The sequence below is a fragment of the Muscardinus avellanarius genome, assembly GCF_963383645.1.
Source record: "Muscardinus avellanarius genome assembly, chromosome: 14".
Classification (NCBI taxonomy): domain Eukaryota; kingdom Metazoa; phylum Chordata; class Mammalia; order Rodentia; family Gliridae; genus Muscardinus; species Muscardinus avellanarius.
In genome coordinates this window covers 37,499,885-37,507,536 of record NC_137800.1, presented here as the reverse complement: position 1 = coordinate 37,507,536, position 7,652 = coordinate 37,499,885, and positions in this window count along the sequence as shown.

The window sequence follows — 7,652 nt, the reverse complement described above, 5'->3', positions numbered from 1 at the left end:
CTGAGAGGTCCACAGTAAGATTTGTCTGGATGGGTGCGATAGTTTGAAAACACCGATTCATGCCGGGCGTGGTGGCGCACGCTTGTAATCCCCGCGCTTGGGAGGTCGAGACAGGAGGATCGCGCAGGTTCAAAGCCAGCCACGCTGGCTTAAGAGACCCTGTTTCCAAATATAAAAATATAGGTCTGGGAATGTAGCCCAGAGGTAGAAGGGCTTCCAGGAACCCCAGTACCACACACACACACACACACACACAAAAAAAAAAAAAAAAAAAAAAAAAAAAACACTGATTCAGGAAACACCAACAGCCTAAGAAATGAATGGGACTGTTTTAGCAGAAACCCTAAGGAAATACTGATGATGATGTACTACAAACTTTTAATTTGAGCTAGTACAGCCCACACATCATCACCGAGTCAGTCTCCTATGATAAGCACTGTATTCAGAACTAGGCACCAGAGGGAATAAGAAGGTTTTCCCAGACAGGAATATTATCTGCCATTAGGGAATAGGTTGACTTTTCCACTTCTCAAACTTTCCCAGGTCTGGCCAGGATCTCCCTGTTGAACAAAGGGCCTCATCTCCAGCTGCCTCCCCAGGCATGAATTTTCCCTTCTGCAGTAACATGGTACAGAAACAAAACAAACAAAAAGCCCAGCCTCAGTTCTGGAGCAGAAGGGTGGCAGAGTACTTGCCTTTCTCACCTTCCCTAGGGAGAGCCTTAAACATTAAAATGATTAGGCCACATGGAATTGGATTGGGCATGAATCTTAAACAATAGTGCAAAGTACAGCAGAATCATCATAATTATTAGGCTCGTGTATGAGGCATTTCCTGGTTCCTTAAGCCACAGTTGGTCATTCCTTGGTAATTACCACCTCAGGAGGTTATACCTACTTTTATTGCAACATTTAATGAGTTAAAGTAAAATGATTTATTTACATGCCTGTCTCTTCTCGCTCACAGCCTGTTAAATGAGTTCTCTGCAGCACATCTTTGAGACCGTAGCTTCCCTGCTCTAACTTATTCCCTTTGTCTTATATCTATAAATGCCAAGCACTCATCCAACACTTACTAGGCAGTAGAAAAACATTTGTTTGTTTTAATGATTTGCAATACGAGCCAATATATTCAATGAAGAAAAGTTTTCCAACAGAAACTATCACATATTGGTGTCCAAGTATTAGATTAATCTCAAAGTTAGAAAATAAAAGAACTTCTATTAAAATATATACATTTCAGTGGCATGTGTGTATATATGTATGCATTTTCCTTCCTGTATAATATCATCTAGAGTCTATATAGGCTTCTGAACAAATACTACTATATTTCTATTAGCAAAATAATTTTCTAGTGAACATTTGATCAGATCAAAATACCACAGAATGTTCATGTAAAGCGAGTCCCAAAGCAAGAGCAAACACTAGATCTGAGATCCAGGAAAGACCTTATACAAGTCTGAAAGAAGAAAGAAGAGAAATCCAGGAGTGGTTTAAGGCCAAAAATATGATCTTCCAGGAAGTTAGGGCCCAAGTGTTTTGGTGCCCCACTTCACTTGGAACAATCGGAGAATCACTTTTAGTATTGCTCAAAAAAAAAAAATAATAATAATAATGATAATATAGCCTTCCTCAAAATAAGGTGGAACCAACTACAACTTGAAACATGATAGGAAGATGGTGTTGCAGAGAGAAGCCAGGATCCGACATCAGGAGAAAGCCCCGTGTGAGGCTGGGAGAGGGCTGGGCTTGGAGCGCCTGAGAGGGGTGGGCCATGCACCTCTTCTAGCCCATGGGAAAGTGAGCAGGGAAAAGGGCCACACCCCAAACTCCCTTCTGTGTGGATTTCAGAGACCTGGTTTTATTTTAGCTTTGTCTTAACCTCCTTTCCTTTTAGTTTTCATAACTGTTATGTCAACATGTTACCTTCAAAAACCTGATGCAAAGGTGTCTTTTTTGGAAGCAGAGAGAAAGAGAAGCTACTACCACCCCTGTTGTTTTGTAGCTGTGCTTTCAGTACTGCCTATCTGAAGGACAAAGCAGAGAGCAGACGGGGAGTAATAGAAGGTCTTCCTGAAAGCAGCAATTCACAGGAAAGATTTCAGAAAAGGCAAAGCCCGGTGTAGAAAACCAGAGGAAAGCCCCTCGCATAGAGGTGGTCCTGCACATGGAGCAAAGCTACCCACCCCAAGATGCACGTAAGGTTCATAAAAGTCCTGATGGATAAATCAGACATGGGATGCTCACCTGTAATCGCAGTACTTCAGAGCTGAGACAGAAAGATCACAGGTTTGAGGCCAGCCTCAAAAACTTAGCCAGATTTCTCAGCAACTTAGCAAGACAATGTTTCAAAATAAAAACAATACAAAAGTTCTGAGGGTGTAGCTTGGAGATAGAATGACTCTGCATCAACTTCAAGTATCCTCCCCCAAAATCTAGATGGCTACACAAGAGATCCTGTGGGGTGGGATGGTGCAAGAGATATGGAGAGACATGGGAAAACCTGTTCCCATGGTGATTCCAGAGATTGTCTGTCAATTAATAATCAGTCATCTAGCCTGAGTGCCAAGTGCTAAGTACAGTTCATTCTGTTAGAAAAAGAAAGTAGGCGACCACAATCCTGTTTCTTTTAATGATATATGTTCATATAGACAAAAATAAATTGTTTTTTATTTGGGGAGATAGGAATATAGAAATTGTTTTGATTGAAATAAACCTATTAGTAAAACAATTATAGATAGAACACTCACTCAGTCTTTGACAAGATGGCTCTGGCATTTAATTCCGAAGCCCCTCAGGAGAGATCAAAATGCCTTGTTTCTACTAGTTTTTCTCTTATTCATCCTTGGAGAATGCTAATGACTATATTTTTATATGTCAATTTGCCTCCTGCTGAAGATTGTCTTCTAATCCTCTTTAAAAATTCTCTTATCCTAATCAACCTCCAGAGGAATTTATTGTCTGAACAAAGGTGTTCTTGTTTTGATTTCTGCAAATCACTGTGCGATATCAACAAATGCTTGGCTGATGATTTCACTCGCACAGATTTGCCTGGAAATAATGAACACCATCCCCCTAATGTGCCAAAGAAACTGACATGCTCTGTTGTGACATTTCCACCTGCATTTAATCTTTGCTCTTCTTAAAGATGAAGAAAATCATTTCTTTCTGTGTACCATGAATTTGAAGTGCTTTAACATTTGAGAGCACTCTCCTGTCCATTTCTTTTCCTTTTCTCTGTAAACGAACATGTAGTCATTTTAAATATTAAGCAGAATAAGTGACATAAACTATCAAATTAAAAAGTTTCATGTAACTGGATTTTATGGCAATTAGGTATTTAGTATTATGTGGGTAGACACTTTGAATGTTTTGCCTTAATTTTTGGTTATCACGCTTATTCTGTTTGTTTTTGTTGCTGGTTTACAAACACTTATAAAGCAAATTCTACATCCAAGTTTCATCTACTAATCAATACAGCAAACAAAAAAATATTTCTTCTTTAAGAACCTTAAAATATGTTTAGGGAAATAGATAATAATAGTGACTAATAATAGTAATAATAGTAAGTAATGCTTGTAAAATCTTTAGTAATTTACCAAACTCTATACCTAGATAGAATAGACATTATTATCTCTACTTTATACATGAGGAATCAGTGGGTAAAATAACCTGCTCACACAGTGGAAAAATCAAGGTTGGAGCCAGCATGAGACTTTAAGTACTTTAAGTTGTTTATATTGCACAAAATGACAATAATTCAGAAAGCATTTAAGAGTGGCTCACAGTGCTTAAAAAAAATTTGATCTAGTGTGTAGACCAGGCCCAGATTTCATCTGATGAAAGAGATATCACTGAAGTTAAGCCGGAAGAAGGTGTAAGAATGCATCCATGTAGACAAGGTTGGTAACATTCTAGAAAACAGAATTGCATAAGAAAAGTCACAGAGGGGAAAAAGATAGGACACACATTTGTGAAAGATCAAGAGATCAACTCAGGCAGGGTAACAAGTTGCATCGTGTACAAAATAGGCTAAGAAAACAGAATGCAAAGGGCCTAGGAAATCAAAGTGTCTTCCTTTTATTTAGCAAGCAATGGTGAACTACGGGGGGTTATATTTTTTGATTGGGTCAATTACATGCTGAAATTTACACAACAGAATAATTACTCTGACAAGACTATCTGAATGGAGTTGAAGGGATGATGTAGAGAGTTAAGAAGGATATTGAAAAATACCAGGAAACATAAGAATACAAACCCATATTAAAGTGTTGGTGGGGGGAAGGTGAACATAAGAATGGATAGGAAAATTACTTCTAAAGTAAAAGCAAGGGGGCACGCCGGACCCCGGAACAGCCAGGGCCCGGGTCGCAAAACTCTGGGCCCCGGGCCAGCCTGCGTGTAACACTCCAGACCCCTGGAAAAACCGGGCCCGGTCATCAGACCCTGGGTCCCGGGCAGGGGTCAGGTGGGGCACGCTGGACCCCGGAACAGCCAGGGCCCGGGTCGCAGGGAGCACACCAGACCCCTGGAGAAACCAGGCCCAGTCATAAGACCCTGGATCCCAGGCAGGGGTTGGGCAGGGCATGCCAGACCCCTGGAAGAGCAGGGGCCCAGGTCGCAGGACTCTGGGCCCCAGCCGGAGTAGTGCGGAGCACACTGGACCCATGGGGAAACCGGGCCGGGTCACAGTGCTACTGAGTGCCTGATCCCACTACCTCCTCAAACCACACATACTGTCTTCTCTTATTTAAAAAAAAAAAAAGAAAAAAAAAAAGAAAAAAAAAAGAAAAAGAAAAATATCGGAGAGGGGTCAAGGAGGTGGCAGACGCCAGGACACTGGAGATGCAGACAAAACTTATCCAAATGAACTGGAACTTTTGGAAAAATTCCCCATGAAGGAGAACTACTTCTTCTCTACATTGTTAAGAATCTTGGACATCATCTGTAAGGAGAGAGGTTAGCGGAGACCAAGGAGAAAGGTGGTGTTGAAAGCAGTCTCCACGATGGCAGTGGAGACTTGTATTCAGGAGAAGCATAAATTGGATCCCACCAACCTTATTTTTTTGGAGAAATTACACCAAATGTCGAATGCTACCCGTCACACATGCTTAGGAACACTGGACAACATTCAGAGTGGAAAAAGAGCTTGGGAAAGATTTGAAATGGTGGAGGCAGTGGCAATGGCAATGGCCAGTACTCAGGGGATGCAGAGATCTGATGCATTACACCTGGAACTTTTGAAGTAACAACCCCAGAGGCAGAATGCTACCACCACGCACCCTCGAGAACAGAGGACAAATGGCTGGGCGAAGAGGGTGCTCCGATTGGAGACTGCCGAGGGGTGAGGCCGGTGCCAGGGCCAGCAGGCCAGGATCAGAGCCTGCCATGAGGCAAGGCTGGTGCTGGAGCCTCTGAGGCCAGGATCAGAGCCTGCCAAGGGGTTAGGCCGGTGCCAGGGCCAATGGCCAACATCGGAGCCTGCCATGAGGCAAGGCCATTACTGGGGCCTCCGAGGCCTGGATCGGAGCCTGCCGAGGGGTTAGGCCAGTGCCGGGGCCAGCGGCCAGCATTGGAGCCTGCCGTGAGGCAAGGCCGCTACTGGGGCCTCCAAGGCTGGGATCGGAGCCTGTTGAGGGGTTAGGCTGGTGCTGGGGCCAGCGTGGCCGGGATCGGAGCCTACCGAGGGGTTAGGCCAATGCTAGGGCCAAGGGCCGGCATCGGAGCCTGCCGTGAGGCAAGGCCAGAGCTGGGGCCTCCAACACCGGGATCGGAGCCTGCTGAGGGGTTAGGCCGGTGCCGGGGCCAGCGAGGCTTGGATCGGAGCCTGCCGTGAGGCTAGGCTGGTGCTGGGGCCACTGAGGCCAGGATAAGAGCCTGACGAGGGGTTAGACTGGTGCTGGGGCCAGCGTGGCCGGGATCGGAGCCTGCAATGAGGCAAGGCCAGTGCTGGGGCCTCCGAGGCTGGGATTGGAGCCTGCCAAGGGGTTAGGCAGATGTTGGGGCCAGCGGCCGGCATTGGAGCCTGCCGTGAGGCAAGGCCAGTGCTGGGGCCTCCAAGGCCGGGATTGGAGCCTGCCGAGGGGTTAGGCTCATGCCAGGGCCAGCGGCCAGAATCGGAGCCTGCCGTGAGTCAAAGCCGGTGCTGGGGCCTCCGAGGCCAGGATCGGAGCCTGATGAGAGGTTAGGCCAGTGCTGGGGCCTCTGAGGCCGGTATTGGAGCCTGCCGTGAGGCAAGGCCAGTGCTGAGGCCTCCGAGGCCGGGATTGGAGCCTGCCATGAGGCAAAGCCGCTGCCTGGGCCTCTGAGGCCAGGATCAGAGCCTGCCAAGGGGTTAGGCCGGTGCCGAGGCCAGCGGCTGACATCGGAGCCTGCCGTGAGGCAAGGCCGCTACTGAGACCTCCGAGGCCGGGATCGGAGCCTGCCTTGAGGCTAGACCAGTGCTGGGGCCACCGAGGCCGGGATCGGAGCCAGCTGAGGGGTTAGGCCGGTGTCGGGGACAGCGAGACCAGAATCGGTGCCTCCCATGAGGCAAGGTAGCTGCTTGAGCCAGCAAGGTCTGGATCAGTCCACTGGGTAGCCAGGCCACTACTGGGGCCGTCAAGAGTGGGATTGGTACTTGCAACGCGGCATGCACAGAGAAATATCGCAGAAAAAAAAAAAAAACAGATGCCTCCCCTAATCAGCAATAACTAGGAGGAAAGTGGCAACAGGAAGAGGTCAAGCTATAGAAAGGGCCCTATAGTGAAGCAACTAAGGTGACCAATCAGAGGTATGGAATAGGGGAGGATGGAGCCTCTTAAAACACAGGAGGTACATAAACAAATGTATCAAAGTTAATCACCAAACAAGCATGGGATGGAGGGAGAGGGAGGGAATGGGATGGGGACTGGATGAGGGCTAATTGGATGATGTGTACTTGTATATCCTCTCAAGTCTTGTATTCCAATGTGATGTATGATTACAATTACAATGCACCAATAAAAATAAATTTAAAAAAATAAATAAATAAAGTAAAAGCAAGAAGACATAGCAAGTACTTAAGTACTGGGAAAGAAAAGAGACTTGCTGGAAATTTATTCCAAACTTTCAAGTCCATATGTGGGGAAAACAATGTTACCAGAAAAGAAATCAGAAGTATCGGTCATTTAGGTGAGAGGGGATTTGCATCTTGAGTGGCCAGAAGGGCATCTATGTAAAAACATGAAGTGAATACATGATAGATTTGAGGTTTACCCACCCACATAGGAGAATCCGTGATAGCAGATAGAATAATCCAGGGAGAGCATGACAGAGAAAAGAAGTTCCAGGACAGAAGTTGGGAATGTGTTGAGCGAGGTGGGGTTGAAATGAAATGAGAAACAGTGGCTGCCTGTAGAAGTGAATGGTGGAGCAAGGAAGGAGCAGTCAGAGAACCAGAAGAGAAGAACAGAGGTAGAACAAGAAGAGCGCTGCAGTCAGTATTGTACAGGCTTTTATTTTGTTTGGTTTGGTTTGGTTTGGTTTGGTTTGGTTTGGTGCTGGAATTAAACCCAGGAGCACTCTACCTCCGAGCTACATCGCCAGCCCTATTTTTTTTTTTTTTTTTTGAAACAGGGTCTCTCTGAGTTGCAGTGAGCCTCACTAAGTAGCTGACGCTGGCCGTGAACCGCC